This window comes from Pristis pectinata, chromosome 4 (assembly GCF_009764475.1).
Source record: "Pristis pectinata isolate sPriPec2 chromosome 4, sPriPec2.1.pri, whole genome shotgun sequence".
Lineage (NCBI taxonomy): Eukaryota > Metazoa > Chordata > Chondrichthyes > Rhinopristiformes > Pristidae > Pristis > Pristis pectinata.
Genome location: NC_067408.1, coordinates 104,117,466 through 104,137,921, shown reverse-complemented (window position 1 = coordinate 104,137,921; position 20,456 = coordinate 104,117,466). Strand labels below are relative to the sequence as shown.

The following is a 20,456-nucleotide window of genomic DNA, read 5'->3' as shown; positions in this document are numbered from 1 at the left end:
CCAACTGTACTCACATTCAGTTAAATATGGAAGATAAGTACAACCAGGGGCTGGTTCACTTGTGCACAGTTGGTGACCAAAGATATGTTTTTCAGTCTTTGACTTCTCAAGTGTGACATGTCTGGTACAGCGTTTACCTAATAGGAGACAGTCCTAAAGAACATCTGCAGTGCACTTTTGAAAGAGAGGAAAATAATTTATCTCACCATCTTCTTGTTCTTTTCCAAGACCTCAAATTCCTGTAACTGGTATGGTCTTTGCTTCCTCTTAAAATTTAAAGGCTTCAAACTCAAGATTCAAAACAGCTATCCATCCTTAATTTTGTTTATATTTTCTTGGTTTTCTGTGGGTCCACATCAAGCATCAAGTGTAGTTTTGGACTGTATCTCAATTCCATTAAGTTCAAGACTGAGGGAGTGATGCTACAGTTGTGTAGAGACTTGGTCAGACCCCATCAGGGTCACCGAATGCATTCAGGTTGCTCACTGAATTTCAGGATTGTCACTGAATTTCGGGAAGAGTGTTTTGGAAACCAGGCTACAATGTCTATTCACTGGAAAATGACAAGAAAAATTACAAGGTATCTTTATTAGTCACATGTATGTCAAAACACACAGTGAAATGCATCTTTTGGGTAGTGTTCTGGGGGCAGCCTGTAAGTGTCGCCACGCTTCAGGTGCCAACATAGCATGCCCACAACTTCCTAACCCATACGCCTTCTGGAATGTGGGAAGAAACCGGAGCACCCGGAGGAAACCCACGCAGACACGGGGAGAACGTACAAACACCTTACAGACAGTGGCCGGTATTGAACCCGGGTTGCTGGCGCTGTAATAGCGTTACGCTAACTGCTACACTACCGTGCCTGCCTTGTAGCCAGCAGAGCTGCTGTCTCTCAGCTCCAGCAACCTGGGTTCAATCCTGATCTGTCTGTGTGGTACTTGTGCATTCCCCATATCTTTCCTCCCTTATCCCAAAGGTATGGGGGTTGGTGGCTTAATTGTAAATTGCCCCTGTGTAGGTGAGTGGTGGACATCGGGGGAGTTGACGGGAATGAATGAAGAATAATAAAAAATGAGATTAGTGTACATGGGTACTGGATGTTGGCACAGAGTCTGTGGGCTGTTTCTCTCCTGTATGACCCTGTGACTGGACGAAAGCCGTCTAATCTTGAAGTTTCTTCAGTTTTAGATTTGAGCAAATTGGGATTCTTAATTATTAAACAATTTTAAAGGGAAGATGAGATCCCACAGTGTAAAAATGTGGGTAATTCCGTTCTAAAGTTGGAGTGTTAACATGGTACAAATTATATTGCATTAGCTGCCGCCTTGAGATACAGGATTCATAGAACAGTACAGCACAGGATAGGCCCTTTGGCCCACATTGTTGTGCCGACATAGCTATTCCCACCTACCTACAGAATGCCCATATCCCTCTATTTTCCTCTCACTCATGTGCCCATCCGTGCCCATCCAAGCCCCTCTTATAAGCCCCCAATGAATTTGCCTCGTCCACCCTATCAGGCAACACATTGCAGGCATGCTCCACTCTCTCAGTAAAAAAACGTACCCCTCACATCTGTTCTGAACCTACCCCCTCTCACCCTAAATGCATGCCCTCTGGTATTGGATATCTCAATAATAGGAAAAAGATATTGCTTGTCCACCCTATCTATGCCCCTCATAATTTTATACACTTCCAACACATGGTAGCTTCATGAGATTATCACTGAATGCCTCCAAATCAGAATCCCTAATTGCTATTGAACTGATTGGCCATTTCAGAGAGCAGTTTTCATCTCTGGGGAAGGGCATGTTGAAGGCAAGTTGTGATTCACTCTGGATGTAAAATAATAAAAGTATTTTTGAACCTATTCTTAGCAAAGGATTCTTTCATAATATTGGTCTATCCCTGCATATGACAAACACACTCATCAACATGTGGTACTAACCTGGAGCTTTCAGAAGTTGCATTTAAATAGCATCCATTCTACATTGGAATGTTGTGGGTTTGCGCTTTGAGATAGTTGGTTAGTTTCAGGGTATTATGTCTTCTGTCCAATGCAATTTAACTGACTTAGGAGGTTGCACTGGTGCTGAGGCTGTCTTGTGGTCATGGTTGGCCTGCCTGTGAGGTGGGAGGATGAAAGGAGAGGCCGAGGCAGAAGATTGTGGAAGGAAGTGGAAGAAGAGAGGTAGGCACCGACCAGGAGGCCATCTCCAGGCCAAACAATTTGGGGGGCAATTTTCTCACCTGGCCCCCGAGGAGCACTATCTCAGGCGTTTTGGCACAGAAGGTTGTCACTGAGTTGTGTTACCTGTGCCAGTCACAATTCAAGCAAGAAAGGCACTGCTGGCTGGTATGTTCGTGAAGACCCTTAACCATTAATAAAAGGTCATCATCCAGTTGCTCCAACTGTCTCTGCATCAATAATAGTTCACCTGCACAAGAGAACAGCAGAATCCCTGCCTGCATTCCAACCCTACGATGGCTGAAAAGTACAATCATAGTTCGTAAGTAATTCTCAAAACGCTGGAGGTTGGCTTCTCTGAGAGCCAGCATTTATCAGTACCTTTAGGTGGGACTCTGACTTCGAGGCAATCAGTGATAACCCTGTAGGTAGTAGCTTCATGAGATTATCACTGAACGCCTCCAAATCAGAATCCCTAATTGTCGTTGAACTGATTGGCCATTTTAAAGAGCAGTTTCATCACTGGAGAAGGGCATCTTGAAGGTAAGTTGTGATGTTAGGCTCCAAGTTCCATTTATGTACAACAATTCCCTCACAGTAAAGGAGGAAGTATGTTGGTGACAACTTTGTGAGGCATTGTGAAATGTGGCATGGTAAAATGGCATGCAGTGTGTGACTCCTGGTTGAGGAGAAGTGAAGATCCCTCCTCTGGGCTGAAAGTTAAAGGAGGACAAATTTCTTGAGAAATAAACAATGCAAATGCTGGAAATCTGAAGAGAGAAAATGCTGGAAATATTCAGCAGGTCAGGCTGCATCTATGGGAAGAGAGCCAGAGTTAACATTTCAGGTCAGAACTTCTTTTAGCCCTTAGCTGAGGCCAAGACCTGAAAATAGGAAGCCCAGAAGAATGAAGGGGAAACTGATCTCGGTCATCTTCCTTCATTCAGGCTCCTCATAGAATCTCAGAAATTTACAGAATAGAAGAAAGCCCTTGGTTCATTTGTCTCCATCATGGATACAAAGGTTACTTCCTTTTCCCAGATCTTGGCCCATAGCCCTGTAGACCATGGCTTTTGCCTCACAGCCCAACTCCATTACAGAAGGGAAAAAAAGCATCAGTTTTGCATTCACATCGTGCCTTTCACAACCTCTGGACATCCCTCACCCTAAACACATTTATACCAATTAGGAATTTATGAACTGTGTGTTCCCTCCTGTGTTTTAGCAAGTGTGACACAGCAAGACCTCATAAGCAGCAATGAGATAAGTGACCAAGTGATCTATTTCAGTGAAGTTGTTTTTCGGATTAATTTTGCTCAGAATAACTGGAGATTTCCCCTTTTTCACTTCAAAATAGCATTATGGGATCTTTTCCATTAATCTGAGAGATCAAATGGGATGTCAGTTTAACAAATTGACAGCAGCCCTCCCTAGCTACCACATCATGCACTCAGCTTCCAGCAGGATTTGAAACTGACAATTGATTCAGAAGTAAAAGTTCTACCAGCTGACCTGTCAGTAAGAATTGCTTTACCCTGACATTAGAAAGTACAGAGGCAGCAGCAGTATTTACCACTACCATAACGAAAACAAACCAAAGCAAGACTCCCCAAAGGCCATCAAATATAAAAAGTTTCAGGGATTTTCTGAAGAATTGTCACCTCTTTGTAAATTTGAATGTTTCCTCAGAGCAGTTGTTTTGCTCTAGACAATGAAACAAAATGTGATAAACAGATGTAAAAGTTACAAAAAAGTCAGGAGCAATTAACATTGCTTCACAGGAAATTACTCACCTGTTGCTTCACGTATTAATTTGCAGTCAGCCAACACTTCCTACAGATATATAAAGAAACCAATAATCAGCCAGCAATGATTTAGACAACAGATTCCATTTTCTAAGCTTTATAAGGAATTTTTCATCAGCTGCATTCTCTTTGATTCTTCCTTTATTTCATTCAATCCGGTGGCATTGAGTTTAACTCAATACAGTAATCAGTCCAACCTAGTCACTGACTGATTATGAGGCACTGCAAGATGCACCAGTCACAATTTGATCACATCAGGTAAATAAGGAGATTCTGGCTTGCTCTTAGGAAAATCCTTGAGCTTGGCACAAGGGTGGATTGGGTGCAATGGATCTTTCAAACCACTGAAAGACGTGCTTCCAGATCTACCCATCTTCATCGGTATCTCTGAAATTAGACAATCATGTGAAAAGTTGAACAAATGCCAGCAATATAAAAACATTAAATCATGACTTCAATCAACTCATGCACTATAGTTTCAGAATATTGAAAGGAGCACTCTTATTTTGAAAAGATGTCATTTTAGACCAAAATAAAACAGAAAATGCTTGAAACACTTGGCCGGTGAAGCAACATCTGGGAATTCTTAACAGAATTAGCTAGTTCTGATGAAAAATTATTGACTTGAAACATTCTCTAATTCTCTCTCTTCAGAAGTTACCAGATCTGCTGAGAATTTTTCAGTATTTGCTGATTTTATTTCAAATTTCCAAAATCCACATTATTTTGCTTTTTACCATTTTAGACATGTTAACTAAATTTATAACATCTTGAATTTAAAATGTGCCTCTTGTGGTAGTTAAGGTGCTTAATTGGAAATATAATCAATGAAACAGTAACACAGAGCCCCAAAAGATGATAAAAGGAGAGCCGGTTAAAGTCTCTGTCAAAGAAGTGGGTTTAAAGGAACATGTTAAAGGAGAGGCAGTAGAGAAGTCTAGAGAGGCATTTGCAAAGTCTGGGACCTTGTCATTTGAGCACATGCAACTTTTAGGAAGGAGGAGTGATAAAATTGGTGTTGCACAAGGGGCCAGAATGTGTGCAGGTTTCCTGAAAGGATGTAGAGCTGAAAGAGGTTACAGAGAGAGAGGAACAAGGCCTCATTCAATTTGCTGGGGAGAGATTCCTAGCCTAACCCATATTTAGCTTTCCCTTGTTCTGAAATGGCCCATACATGGCAGCAAGAACAGACCCTGCCACAATGCAGGATTCCATTCTCAGGATGTACACTTGTTAGACTGTGGCCTAGAATTTACACTTAGACATTTTATTCCATTGCAGCACCTCAAAGGACTCTTGCGGTGAGCAGAACCATGCAATTATTTAAGCCCAAGAACAATAAACAGATTGTACCATTATGAAGCCTCCTGAAATTTTTACTGGCAGAAGCAAAGATCAATACCTGGCAATTTTCTAGAGATAGTTAGCTGGATCAATTGACACCTGCTTTATGTGAAAAGCATGCACAAAATCAGTTTTATTCGGAGCAAATCATGTTAGCAAGCATTTCTGGGTGAAATCACAACATTGCCAAATTAAACTAAACTAGGTAGTTCCAGTCAAGATCCCGGGTAGCATGTCAGACCTTAATGTACTGTCAAACATGAATGCAATGCCTTTACAAGTCTATTCCTGATGGCTTGACATTGACCCCTCAGTGTGGGAGGAATGCCTGTCACAAGGCAGTCACATAAAATAAGTCAGGAGCCATACCTGCTGAGATGGCAAATGAGACATAAAGGAAAGGGTCATAAAACGAGCTGCTAGAGGAACCCAGGCAGCATCTGTAGAGGGAAATGAACAGTCAACGTTTCAGATCGAGACCCTTCATCTGGACTGAAAGAGTAGGAATTGGTATTGGTTTATTATTGTCACCTGTACCAAGGTACAGCGAAAAACTTGTCTTGCATACCGTTCGTACAGATCAATTCATTACACAATGCATTGAGGTAGCACAGGGTAAAAACAATACAGAATGCAGAGTGTCACAGCTACAGAGAAAGTGCAGTGCAGGTAGACAATAAGGTGCAAGGTCATAATAAGGTAGGTTGTGAGGTCAAGAATCCATTTTGTCGTACTAGGTTCAATATAGTTCAAGAGTCTTATAACAGTGGGATAGAAGCTATCTTTGAGCCTGGTGGTACGAGTAAAGGGGAGATAGTCAGTAGAAAGAGGTGAGGGGGAAATGTGGGGCTAGGTGGACCCAGGTGAGGAGAGGTTGATTGGCAAATGAAGTCAGGTGGGGGAAGGAAGGGTGGAGATAACAATAGAGGTTGGGGTGGTAGGTGGAGGCAACAAAAGGCTGAGTTCCTCCAGCACCTCGATTCTTGCTCCAGATTCCATCATCTGTAGTCTCATGTCTCTGTAAATCAAAGGGTCTCTAGATTTCAATTCTGACACCAATCCATTGTACAGATTATCTGGATGCCTTATTTTGCACTGCTCAAGGTATCAACATAGTTAACTGTTTGGTCCATCAATGATTTGCTTTTTTGTTTATTATCTTATGCACCTCGGACCTTCCCACGTCTGACTATGGTTGAGGAGATTCATGGCACAGAACTCCATCAAGGTAGACAATCACGTGGGGGGTTGTCTCAGTGCAGAAGGTTGCTATGTTCCCTACTCCCCCTTCCCCTCTATAGTAGCTGGCCTGTGGCCACCAGGGGGAGAGGTCCTTTAAAGTCCAACACCCTTCTCAGTGATCAACAGCCAGAGTACAGCAGCTGCAATATTCTTAATGCTCAATTACTGCATCTTTTGATGTAGGAATAGTGCACTTCCAAAGAATGTTTAATCCAATTTAGCAATCTTTTTATGGAGGACCTGAACTGGCACTAGCATTGCAGACAGTGATATCTTGGTGCACCTAAATGGATCCAGTCCAATTTCCGGGCAGGTGAACTTTCAACTTATCCCAGTAAAGCTTTGTCATTCTGTTATTGTTTGACTGTGGACTACCTTGATGCACCACGTAATGAATTGATCTGTATGAACAGTATGCAAGACAAAGTTTTCCATTGTACCTTGGTACATGTGACAATAATAAACCAATTCCAAAGAGACCAATCACCAGTCTGAGGCCAATTCACGGAAGCAAAAGTGTTTGGTTTTTTTTGAATTTTCAGCTGTGTGGGTCATTGCATTAGGACAGGGTTAGACAGGTGAAGTCTTTTCCTCTCTCCCCACTGTCACACTTCACCTTGGTCAAATAGCCTGCCAGCACTCAATGCCTGCTCTCCAACGTGATGTCTCAGCTATTCCACGGGAAGGGAGATGATACCCATGAAGCTACATCTCTGCTCGAGCCAAACTTTTGAGAAGATAGGAAAAATTTGAAAGCCTATTTTAAAACAAACATGCCACAAATTGGCAATTATGCACTTGCCTTCAATTGCAGGTAAATCCAGCTCCGAACCTTTGAGATTTCTGTGTACACTCCTGGTTTGTTCTCTCTGCCACATCCATAACCCCAGCTTGTAGCACCTACTAGCCACCAGAATGAGTTCTGGTTGATAGCTAAAGGGCCACCGCTGTCACCCTGTATCAAACAAAAAAAATGTTTGCAGACTTCAGAATAGATGAATTCAGATGATAACAATTTAACATTGCATTCTCAATATTGGCTTCAACTATATCATAGAACATAGAACAGTACAGCACAGAACAGGCCCTTCGGCCCACAATGTTGTGCCGATATAGCTAATCCCTCCTATCTACAGAATGCCCATATCCCTCCATTTTCCTCTCATTCATGTGTCCATCCAAGCCCCTCTTTAAAGCCCCCAATGAGTTTGCCTTCACCACACAATCAAGCAACACATTCCAGGCATTCAGCATTCTCTGAGTAAAAAACTTACCCCTCACGTCTCTTCTGAAACTACCCCCTCTCACCTTAAATGGCTGCCCTCTGGTATTGGATCACTCAATAATAGGAAAAAGATATTGCTTGTCCACCCTGTCTATGACCCTCGTTATCAGGCACAGCATTTCCTGCACTTCACATTCCTATAGCAATCTTGGATAAAGTTGCACCTCCCGTCAGCCTCCCACCACTCTTAATCACCCCATACTCTCATCCCTTTTGTCACTTAATCTCTCCTAGTCTCGATAGTACCACAACTCTTCCCTTTTGTTCTCTCCTCCTCTTCCCCCCCTTCTCTGCCTCTCATAACTTAATTCCTAATTTTCCCCAGTTCTGATGAAATATTAACTCTGTTTCTCTCTCCATTGATGTTGCCTGACCAACTGAGTATTTACAGCATTTCCTATTTTTACTTCAGATTTTCAGCAATTGCAGTATTTTGCTTTTGTATAATTTAGTATTAACTAAAAGGACAAAATTTTCATCGGTGGCTTTTGTAGACATTCTCAGTCTACAGTTGATGATTTCAGTCATAGATGCCATGAGGTGACTGATACGAGAATGTAAAGTTTCACAGTTGCACAGGCAAGGCTGCTCTTTGTTGTTAGGTTCCTTTGGGATGGAACGGAGGGATCTGCACCACTTATCAGGCCCTACCTGATGTGGGAATAGCAAGTGCTCTTAGCATGTGAAAACTTCAGTACCAGTACTTAACCCCAACCTCAACTGACACAGAATTCTCAATCAAATTCATCCTTAAAAATGTCATCCAAATGGAAGAGTTTTGCGTTGTTATTTGAAACACAATGGTTTCAGTCAAATGACCCCCCAGAGCTAGGCATCTATTGAATTCATTGCCTTGAATTTCTTGGGGTTTTGAGAGGGGTATGTTTCAGGGAGAGGATGGATCAACTATTCAGAGTAAGGTGTGCAACTCAAATCTTACAGATATCAGCCCTTTGGCAAAAAGTACAATGATTATAGGGTATAAATTTAATCTCCCCCCTTCCTCCTGGACTCCCAACATCAGGAGTCCATGCTGGTGTGTCTGCCCAATGTTCCCACCTGTTATACACTCACATAGCCCAATGGAACACTCATCAGTCAAGAAATGGGGTGAGTTTTGTTCAATGCAGGCCTAGTTAGTCAACCTAAAACAAAAACTACAAAGCTTTAAAAAAAAGGAATTTATAAATTGTACCACTGAGCAGATGAAATGGAGGCACTCCATTTACTAGAGGAAATTTACCAGGATGTTGTGAGGAAGGACAAGGTTTAGTTAAGAGGTTTTTTTTAAGCTTGACAGGAACTGTTTTCTTTGTAGAGGCAGCTGAGGGAAGATCTATTGGAAGTGCATAAAGTTATGAACAGCGAAGACAGGATAAATAAGGTGGCCATATTTCCCATCCTTAAGGAGTCAATAACAATAATGGGTCAAATGGCTGTCCACCCTACTGCTCATTTCTAAGATTAATTAACACCATTCCCAAAACTATGAAAACAGAATTTATACTTTGTGGCATTTTGCTCTCTGCTTTATTTCCTACTCCTGTGGAGGGCACTATTCTCCCTCCTATAGGTTGTTTACTGTTCTCTTGCAATGTTACTGCTACTAATTAAACATTGGAGAGAATATGCTTCTGTCAAGAACTACCTTTGGTCTGCAGGGAACTACAAAGGTATTTGACAAAGTTCCACTCAACAATTTGATCAGGAAAGTAAAAGCCAATGGGATCCAATGGAAAGTGGCAAGTTAGATCCAAATTTGACTCAGTGGGCAAAGGTAAAGAATAACGATCATTGGGGATTTTGGTTACTGGGGAGCTGTGTAAATATTATTCTGCTAGGCTCCTCTTATCTAAATGGAGAGAGATTACAAATGAGTGGAATACAGCAGGACCTAGGAGTCCTTGTGCATGAAACACCAAAAGTTAGCATCCGGGTGCAGCAAGTGTTTCGGAAGGCAAAAGACACATTGACCTTTACTGCAAGGAGTTTAGAAAAGAGAAGTATTGTTACAATTGTATAGGCTGTTGGTGAGGCTGAACCTGGTGACCTGTTGGTGAGGCTGAACCTGGTGACCTGAAACAGTTCTAGTCCCCTTATTTCAAATATACTAGACACAAAGAATTCTGCAGATGCTGGAATCTAGAGCAGTACACAAAAAGTGCTAGAGGAACTCAGCAGGTCAGGCAGCATCTATGGAGGGAAATAAACAGTCAATGTTTCGAGCCGAGACCCTTCATTCAGCACTGGAGCCAATCCAGAAGAGATTCGCAAAACCGATTCCTGAGATTAGAGAGCTTTCTGATCAAAAATGGCTAATAAAGCTAGATCTGTTTTTTGTAGAGTTTAGAAGCATGAGGGGTTTGTTGTGTTCTTGCATACTTTTCATGCTTTATAATTAATGTCTTGGAATTGTGTGTAGGACCATGGCTAAGAAGTCCAATTATGTCCAAAACTGACCACATGATCTACAGTGAATAGGAAAGTTCTCGACTGCAAGAAAATATCAGTGGATCGGTTAGATTGGCATAAAGTGGCACATGGAAATCATTCCGAAGGAAAATGAGGTGATGGTGTAGCTGGGGAGAGGAAGGGATCATATAGAGTCATAGAGTTATACAGCATGGAAACAGGCCCTTCAGCCCAACATGTCCATGCAGACCAAGGTGCTATCCTGGGATAGTCCCATTTGCCTGCATTGGGCACATACCTCACTAAACCTTTCCTATCCATGGAACTATCCAACTGTCTTTTAAATGTTGTAATTGTACCTCTCTCTACCATGTCCTCTGGTATAAACCTGCACCCTCCTACCATGGGGAAAAAGACTGTGTCGTCAGCCTCCTTCACTCAAGGAAAACTTTCCCAGCCCAACCCAGTGTCTCCTTGTAATTTAATCCCTCCAGTCCTGGCAACATCCTTCTGAATCTTTTCTACACCTTCTTCAGCATAATCACATACTTCCTATAGTAATGGAGACCAGAACTGCACACAATACCGTGGTCTCACCAAAATCCTGTACAGTTGTAACATGATGTTCTAACTCTTGTACTCAATGCCCTGACCGATGAAGGCAAGTGTGCCATACACTTTATCACCGTCTACCTGTGTCGCCACTTTCAGGGAACTACGTACTTGTACCGTCTCTGTTCTACCACGCTCCCCAGGACACTGCCATTTACTCTGTATGCCCTGCTCTGGTTTAACTTCCCAAAGTGCATCAGTGTTTACTTGTCCAAGTTAAATTCCATCTGCTATTCCTTTGTCCTCTTTCCCGGTTGATCTTAAACCCCATTTTAATCATCTTTGGTGTCATCTGCCACCTACATTCTTGTCCAAATCATTAATGATAAATAATGAAATGATATCTTAAATATAAATTATCAGACAGATCCTAGAGTACATGTCCACAGCTCCAGGAAGGTAGCTGGACCATTGCTTTCCTTTAAGGAGGTTTTGAGCACATCCTTGAATCTTTTCCTCTATCTGCTTGGCAAATTCTTCCCATGACAAAGCTTAAAATAGGGCATCTGTTTTGGAAGCCCACTTGGCTTGCCCAACAAAGCCAATTGAGTGTAACTAGAACCTCTGTAGTGGGGACGTTGGATGGAAGAGAACCCAGGCCTTGGTTCATTTATGCATCCAGTGAATTTGGAGGATTTTAAAGAGACAACGTTGGTCATATTTTTCTAGCATTTTGAGATGCCGGCTGTAGGTAGACCAGGTCTCAGAAACATAGGAGGCTGCAATCAATAACTGCCTGGTAGGCCATAAGTTTAGTGTCAAGTTTGAGGTCGAAGACCAACTACTTTCATCCTCAATTGACCAAAGGCAGTGTAGGTGCATTGAAGGCGAAGGTAAATTTCAATGTCTGCCTTTGCCAAGAGGTGGTTCCCCAGAAATGGAGTGTGGTTCACATTTCCTAGGGACTCACTGTGAACCTTTATTGTCAGAAGAGAGTGTAGTGCAGCAGGGAAAGGTTGATAGAGGTCCTTCATTGTGTAGATGGATGTTGAGTGTGACGCTCATTCTCTCATGAGTCTACAATTGGTTGGGAGTTTAGCCCCTAAGTTTTCACAAACCAGTGTTGTCTGTACATTGCAGCTCAGTTGCTGAAACTCAGGTGACCTTGGTTCTAGAGTACAGGTCAAATAGCTTCCTATTAGTTTTGAAGATTGGCTCCATTGTTGTGGGATGTTTGTTGGAGGTGAGATGCAACATTGCATCAAAATAGGAAAGTTAAGAAACCATGTAGGGTAATTTCCTTTATCAGATGTGGGAATTCCAGAACAGGAGGTGATGGTTGTATTTGAACCCAAGTCCCTGGATTGTTAGTCAAGGCTTCTTGATTATTAGTCTGATAATTTAATCATTATGACATCACTATCATGCTCTTATAAAACATATTTTAAAGTCTGCATTGAGCTTCTGGTTGCATTGTCATTTTATCCCTCCTTCCCACTCCCACACCAACCTGTCTGTCCTTGACCTTCTCCTCTGCTATGGAGAGGCCCAACACAAACTGGAAGAACAACGTCTCATATTCCACTTGGGTAGCTTATTTATTTTATTTATCTATTTACCTATTCATTTATTAGTCACACGTACATCAAAACACAGTGAAATACATCTTTTGCGTAGTGTCCTGGGGACAGCCCACAAGTGTCACCACACTTCTGGTGCCAACATAGCATGCCCACAACTTCCTAACCCCTGCGTCTTTGGAATGTGGGAGGAAACCGGAGCACCCGGAGGAAACCCACGCAGACACGGGGACAACGTGCAAACTCCTTACAGACAGTGGCCGGAATTGAACCCGGGTCGCTGACACTGTAATAGCATTATGCTAACTGCTACACTGCCGTGCCTGCCTCACTGGAGTACTGAGTATTGGTCTCCACATTACAGCAATCATTTGACAGCCCCAGGGAAAATGTGGAGGAGATTTACAAGAATTTCTCAGTTATGGGAGATTGGTTGAACTTGGCTTCTTTGGCCAAAAGGGGTCAGAGGGGTGATATAACGAATGTACAAAGCTACGTGAGAGACGAAGAAGGCGAGCAAAGGATTGTATTCTGAAGCCACTACTAGAATAGTACTGACTTAAGTTAGTAGGCAGAATTAGACTTGAGCAAAAGATTATTCACTGCTATGTGATTGGGAGATGGAATCCCCCATCTGAAGCTGGAAGCAGTAACATCACATTTAAAAGCTACAGAAAAGCTGTCACCCACAAGAAAATACAAGTAGGAGTAGGGCACTTGGCCCCTCAAGCCTGCCCTGCCATTCAATACGATTATAGCTGATCTATGCTCACTTTAACTCCTCGTGTCAGATTCCCATTTTCCATAAGCTGTCAAATTCTTCAAATGTTTATCTCCACCTTAAATAATGTATATCTAATGATCAGATCTCCACCCTTTCAGAGATTCACTACCCTCAGAAAATAATTTCTAGGCACTTCAGTTTTAAATGACCGTCCCCTTATTTTGCAGTTATATCCCCTTGTTTGTGACTCTCCCACTTGTGAAAACACCTCAGGATCTACCCTGTTAAGTCCCCCTAGGACATTATTATCCAAATAAGGTCACCTTCATTCTTCAAAACCCCAAGGAATATAGATCCAAACTGTCCATCTTCCCTTGATAGGACAATCCTCTTATCCCAGGAATCAGCCTGGTGAATCTCCTTGGTACTGCCTCCAATGCTGCTTTATTTTTCCAAGGGGAACCAAACTATGCACAAAATGCCAGGTGTGGCCTCATCAACACCCCATACACCAGTAACAAAACCTCCCTATTCTTAAACTCCAAACCCTTCACAATAAAGCCAAGGTGCCATTTGTCTATTTAACTACTAGTTGGACCAGCCTGCTCACTTTGATTCATGCACTAGATCATCTTGATCCCTTTGAACTTATTTGCAGTCTCTCCCCATTTAGATAATAATCTGCCTTTCAATTCCTCTTACTGGAGTGCCTGACAGGTACTGTGACATCACAGATGCACCTCAAGGCTGCATGCTTAGCCCCCTGCTCTACTCCCTACACACACGACTGTCTGGCTAAGCACAGCTTCAATGCCATCTTCAAATTCGCCGACAACACTACTGTTGTTGGATGAATCACACATGATGAGTCAGCTTACTGGAGCAAGATAGGACACCTGGTTGAGTGGTGCTGTGACAACAACCTCTCACTCAATATCAGCAAAACTAAAGTGCTGATTTTTGATATCAGGAAGGGGAAGGAGGGTGAACATGCACAAGTCCACATTTGGGGGGGGGGGGGGGGGAGAGAAGAAGAAAAAAAAATCAGCGGTGGAGAGAGTCAGCAGCTTTACATTCCTGACCATTAATTTGTCGGATAACCTGTTCTGAGGCCAGCACATAGATGTAATCATAAGGAAAGCATGCCAGTGTCTACTTTCTTAGGAGGTTTAGCTTGTCACTGAACACTAACAAATTTCTAAAGATGTACTGTTGAAAGTATCTTGACTGGTTGCATCATTGTCTGGAATGGCAATTTGAATGTGCAGGAACACAAGCTGCAGAGAGCTGTGGACTCTGCCCAATACATCACAGGCACATCCCTCTCTACCATTGGTAGTATCTACAGGAGACATTGCCTCAAGGTGGCAACATCCAAAGATCCTCACCATCCAGGCCACGTCATCTTCTCACAGCTACCATCAGCCAGGAGGTACAGAAACCTGAAGTCCCACATCACCAGGTTCAGGAATAGCTACTTCCCTTCAACCATTTGGTTCTTGAACCAACCAGCAAAACCCTAATCACTACAGTTTAGCAACACTATGACCACTTTGATCACTTTGCACTAAATGGATTTTGGGTTTTTGTTCTAATTGTGTTCTTCTTTGTAAAGTGTATAATTTGTTTTTCTTGTGAATGCTGCTTTATGATGCTATATGTTGTTTCAAGCAAGTTTTTCATTGTACTTGTGCATATGACAATAAACTCAACTTTGACCTTCCCACATTAAAATTTGCCAGGTTTTTACCCAATCTGTATCCCACTGTAGAATCACAATATTCACCACAATGTGCCCTTGCACCTATTTTCATATAATTGGCAAACATGGAAACCTTGCCATTTGTTCTTTTAGGTCATTAATGCAAATAGTAAACAATTGAGGGCCAAGAACTGATCCCTGGGGTACTCCACTAGTTACATCCCTCCAGCCTGGAAACGACCCATTTATTCCAACTGTTTTCTATACAACAGCCAGTCTTCAATCCATGCTGACACACTTCCTCCAATATTTTGGGTTTTTACTTAATGCACCATACCCTTACGTGGCACTTTGTCAAATGCCTTTTGGAAATCTAAATACACATCCCCAGATTCCCTACCATCAACTTTCCCTATCACATCCTCAAAGAATTCAGGCAAACTTATCAAATATGATTTGCCTTTCATAAAACCATATTGATTAGGTTTGATTATTTTTAGCTTCCCAATTAATTGGTTATTTATTCTTTGATTAATGATTCTAGCATCTTGCCAACAATAGATGTTAAACTAACAGGCCTGCAGTTCCCTGCTTTGTCTTCCTTTTTGAACAATCTTCTGGTACACTCCCAGAAGATTGGAGAGTTTTGAAAAACTTCAACTAAAGGGTCCCCTATTGCTGCAGCCACATCCTTTTAAAAAAGGCTGGTGAACAATTTTCAATCTGAAACTTTGTTCTCATTTCCACAGACACTGCCCAACTTGCTGCGTGTTTAGCTTTATCTGTTTTAATTTTACGCCCGTAGATTTTTTTTTAATTTTCAAGATATGTTAGGTGGGTTTAACCTAAATAGTCCCATTTTTGGCTGACACAAATACAATGACCCCAAACACTCCTTTCTTAGGAGGTTCAGCTTGTCACTGAACACTAACAAATTTCTAAAGATGTACTGTTGAAAGTATCCTAACTGTATCCTAGCTATGATACCACAATCAAATATTAGTCATACTACAGCATAGAAACAGGCCCTTCAGTCCACTGAGCCTGTGCTGACCATCAAACATACATTTACCTAATCCCACTGTATTGTCTCCCCTCAATTCCCATCAACATCACCCCAAATCCTACTATTCACTAATAAAATAGGAGCACGTCATTGGAATATGGAAAGAAACCAGATCACCTACAGGAAACATAGATGGCCACAGAGAGAACATTCAAATTCCACAGCACCAGGGGTCAGGATTGGAGCTGGGAGACAGCAGCTCTTCTAGCTACACCACTGAGAAACCCTGAGCCTACTTTTTTACTAATTGAAATCGGCAAGAAATGTAATGAGATGTGTATAAACTGATTGTTTAGTTCACTGATCAATTTTCTTTCCTCTATGAACACGAAGCACCGGGATGATTAGTAGCATTCCCTCTGCTTGTGTGGAGAGTCAGGAATGAGATCAGACCAAGTGGATGGCAGACACAGAGCTGCCTGCTCCAAGTTTGCCAATTTTTTTATACAATACCTGACATGCGTCAAATCCGCCTTGTTGGTAGCCAGCACAAATCATACGAGGAAAGAGTTCTGCATAATAAAGCCTTCTACAGTCTTCGGTGTTAATTAAAGGTACCGAGACCTTCCGTAGGACTTCAGATGCCATACCTGATGAAATAAACAATTGTGAAAGTCAAATCAGTTGCATTTATAAAGATCGAACACCACAGCAGTCCAATCTTGGCTAGCTCTATCCCATTACTGCCTCTCCTTGCTCCTCTTCCCCCATTGCTCTGCAAATTTTTATTTTGCAAGTTGGTCAGTTTGGGAGGGGTCCTTGATTACATTAGCTTCTTTGAGGCAGTGGGAAGCGTAGATGGAGTCAATGGAGGGAGAAGCTGATTTGCGTGATGGACTGGGCTGCATTCACAACTCTGCACTTTGTGGACTTGGGTACAGCAGTTGCCATACCAAACTGTGATGCATGCAGATAGGATGCTTTCTATGGCGCATCTAAAAATTGGTAAGAGTTAATCGGTGACATGGTGAATTTCCTTAGCCTTCTGAGGAAGTAGAGGCATTGGTGCATTTTTTTGACCTGTGTCCATGTGACGGAACCAGAACAAATTGTTGGTGATATTTACAGCTAGGAACTTAAAGCTCTCAAACATTTCCACCTCAGCACCATTGATGTAGACAGGGATGTGTACTCTGCCCTGCTTCGTGAAGTCAATGAGCAGCTCATTTGTTTTGCTGACATGGAAGGAAAGATTGTTGTCTAAGGACATGGGACTGAGAAAGTGCAGGGAAGATTTACTGAAGTTGTAGGGTAAGGCATGTTCCTTTATGTGCAAACACAAAGGAGGCAAAGAACAAGCTCTGAAGAGCAGAGAAGACAGAGGAGAAAATGATGGGTTTGGGCACTGTAAATGGGAAGGACTGTTCCCATGGGTGAGGGCAGGAAGCCAGGTTTAAGATAACTGGTAAAGAGCAAAGAAGAAATGAGATTAGTCTATTACAGTGAGTTGCTCTGACCTGAAATGTAATGCCTGGAGTTAAGCATATTAGAAATCTTTTAGGGATATGGGGTAAAAGTGCAGGAGAGTTGGATGAATCAGATAGGTCTTTCAAAGACCTGGCTGTGGCATAACTAAATTAAGGCTTTGCTTCTGTGAACAATGATATATACTGTCCAGGACTGAAAGAAACTGTAGAGAGTTATGGACACAGCCCCGCACATCACGGAAGCTAGCCTCCCCTCCATGGACTCTATCTTTACCTCTCGCTGCCTTGGTGAAGCAGCCAGCATAATCAAAGACCCCACTCAACAGGGTCATTCTCTCCTCTCCCATCAGGCAGAAGATACAAGAGCCTGAGGGCACATACCACCAGGCTCAAGGACAGCTTCTATCCCACAGTGATAAGACTATTGAACAGTTCCCTTATACAATGAGATGGACGCTTGACCTCACAATCTACCTTGTTTGGACTTGCACCTTATTGTCAACCTGCACTGCACTTCCCTGTAGCTGTGATACTTTACTCTGTATTCTGTTGTTCTTCTTACCCTGTACTACCTCAATGCACTGTGTAATGAATTGAACGGTACAAACAGTATGCAAGACAAGTTTTTGCTGTACCTTGGTACAAGTGACAATAATAATCCAATACCAATATCCAATTCCGTCTAGGCATCCACAAAATAACATTAAATACTGATCAATAAAGTACTGTTGTCCTTTCATACAAGTTACTTTCATTGATTGTAAAACATTCAGGTGTCATGGGGCACTGCAAGTCTCTGCAAAAGTTTTCCTTGCCTTTTGGTTTTGGCAAAGGTTAATCATTTGTGCACTATGAAGTGATGTTTTGTGGGAAAACTGGCTTGGCCTCTTGGCATGCAAAGACCTTAAATCTTAACTCTCAAAAATGTGCAAAATTCTGTACAGAATGGAGGGTGCTGTGGGCTTCATCACCTGAATAGCTCTACAAGAAGCTGGCATGGTCAGGGCCAAATGGACTCCTCCTGTGCTGTAGTAATTCTCGATTAGGGCAGAGATAGAATCAAGAAGATAAATAAGTTATCAATAGCACATTGGTTGTGTCATCTCAATTGGTTTTGATCACCTGGGAGGAGATAGTGAGGAATTTTTCCAAACTAATTTTCCACACCCCTATTTTGTCTGTGCTTTTTTTGCCTTTTGGTTTGCATCTCCCAAGAAATGACATAGCCACAGGGTGGGTGTGAATGTGGTAGCGGAGGTGTGAGATGCGGGAGGTGGGGGTGATGCAGGTAAAGGAAGGCTTTAAATGAAGAATTATTTAATCATAATATCCAGTCAGCAACCAGCTACAGAAAGGCATTGATCATGAAGCTGAAGCCATCTCACCTCCCAGCAGAAGTCCAGGAGTTGGTGTTGTCAAGCTCACTCACACAGATCGCAAGCCTACATTTTCAGGAAAGTTCCTTAGGTGACCAGTGGTCATTATACAGAAAATGGTGCTTATATAGTGTTCTCCAAATAAATCTGAAAATTACTTGAATGGGCAATGTACACTGTCTTCATTTACAGAGATGATCAAGTCAGCCAAAGGGACTAAGTCATGGTTACAGAAAACTGATGAACACAATCCCTTACCTCCTTCTTCTGTATTGCCCCAGCCAGTAACCCAGCTTTCAGAACCCGAAGGAAACACTTGTTCGTAGTTTGGCAAACAGATTGGGCTTATTGTTTCTAACAGCAGAACAAAATAATGGAACAGTTGTTTATCAGTAGAAAAGTTTCAAATACAATTAATAAAATTTGTATAACAGTTTTGTAGCCATCTCCAACACATTCCCCACTTGTATGTTTGTGGCCAACTCACTGATAAAAGATCTGTAACCATATGGGCTGATTCGCTCATACCAGAGGGAGTGGTGCATTGTCACAAAAAAAAAGCATCTGCCTTCCCAAGAGGGTGTCAAAATTCCTATGACACCATTTCAGTGTAGTGCAAGAGCACTTCCCCAGGTATCTGGCCAATATTCATCCCTCACCAGAATAATTGGGCAAGGTCACCTTGGTGTTTGTGGGATCTTGCTGTGCACAAATTAACTGCCACTTTAGCTGACTGCAACAGTGTCTACACTACATCTTTATTTGCCTACAAGGCACTTTCAGACATCCAGAAAAAGAACAGAAATGTAGGTTAAGGGTGGGAGACCCAGAATCTGTTGCCTTGACAGCTTAATGGCATGGCTTCCAATACAATGGAGGCTGGAGATGCACAAGAGGCCAGAATTGAAGGAATGAATCATTTTCAGAGAATTGTAGGACTGCACAGATTTACATTTGTGGGGATGAGTGACATGACAGAGGCCTCAGAACTTGAGGGATGAGAATTTAAAATATGGAAAGCAAGGGGTGTCAGAAACACTGCCAGTTTATAATATCCCACTGGATGCAAACTGGAGCAATAAGGTCTCAAGATCTTTGATGAACCAGTAATCTTTTCTTGCCTTTTTCATCTAGAGTCAGAGTTGTACAGCTCAGAAACAGGCCCTTCAGCCCACCAGATCCTTGCTGTTTTGCCCTTCGACACTAACCCCATTTGCCCACATTATTTCTGTAGCCTTCAATGCCTTGTCCTTTCAAGTGTCTTTCTGAATGTTTTTTAAAAGTATGATTGTATCTCACTCCACCACCACCTCTGGCAGCATGTTCCAGATATCAACCTTTCTGTGGCCCCAGATACTGTATCTTTAGATATTTACGTCTTCAACTCTTGCTCCTTCTATCATGCCCCTGCCCAGGGTTGCATGCGACTAAAAGGCAAATTACTAACAGCACGGCTTCTGCATCAGATGATGCTTTCTCATGTGCAAGAACCATGGAGTTATTAACTCTACAAACTGGTCCTGAAGTCTCCTGGAATTCATTTCCTAGGCATAACTGAGAATATTTCAGGAAAGCAAATTAGAAGGAACATTTTAAAGAAATTGTGCTTTTATTTCACTATCTTTAAATGTATTTACTTATTAGTTATAAAATTTTGGAAATGGAGGAAAAGTATACTTTTGTCTCAGCAGGACAAATGTGATAACATCTTTAAGAAAATATCCAACCTGAAACAGCAACCCAAAAAGTG

At 42.1% G+C, this 20,456-nt stretch overlaps 1 long non-coding RNA gene across 1 annotated transcript; it reads right to left on the bottom strand.

The window, feature by feature from the left end:
• Positions 1-7,449: 7,449 nt before the first annotated feature.
• On the bottom strand, positions 7,450-19,013 carry LOC127569938 (uncharacterized). The gene is made up of 3 exons (XR_007956265.1): positions 18,965-19,013; positions 16,357-16,493; positions 7,450-7,537 (listed from the first exon to the last, which is right to left on the bottom strand). It is a non-coding gene; the product is annotated as an uncharacterized LOC127569938 (long non-coding RNA).
• Between the last annotated feature and the right edge of the window lie 1,443 nt (positions 19,014-20,456).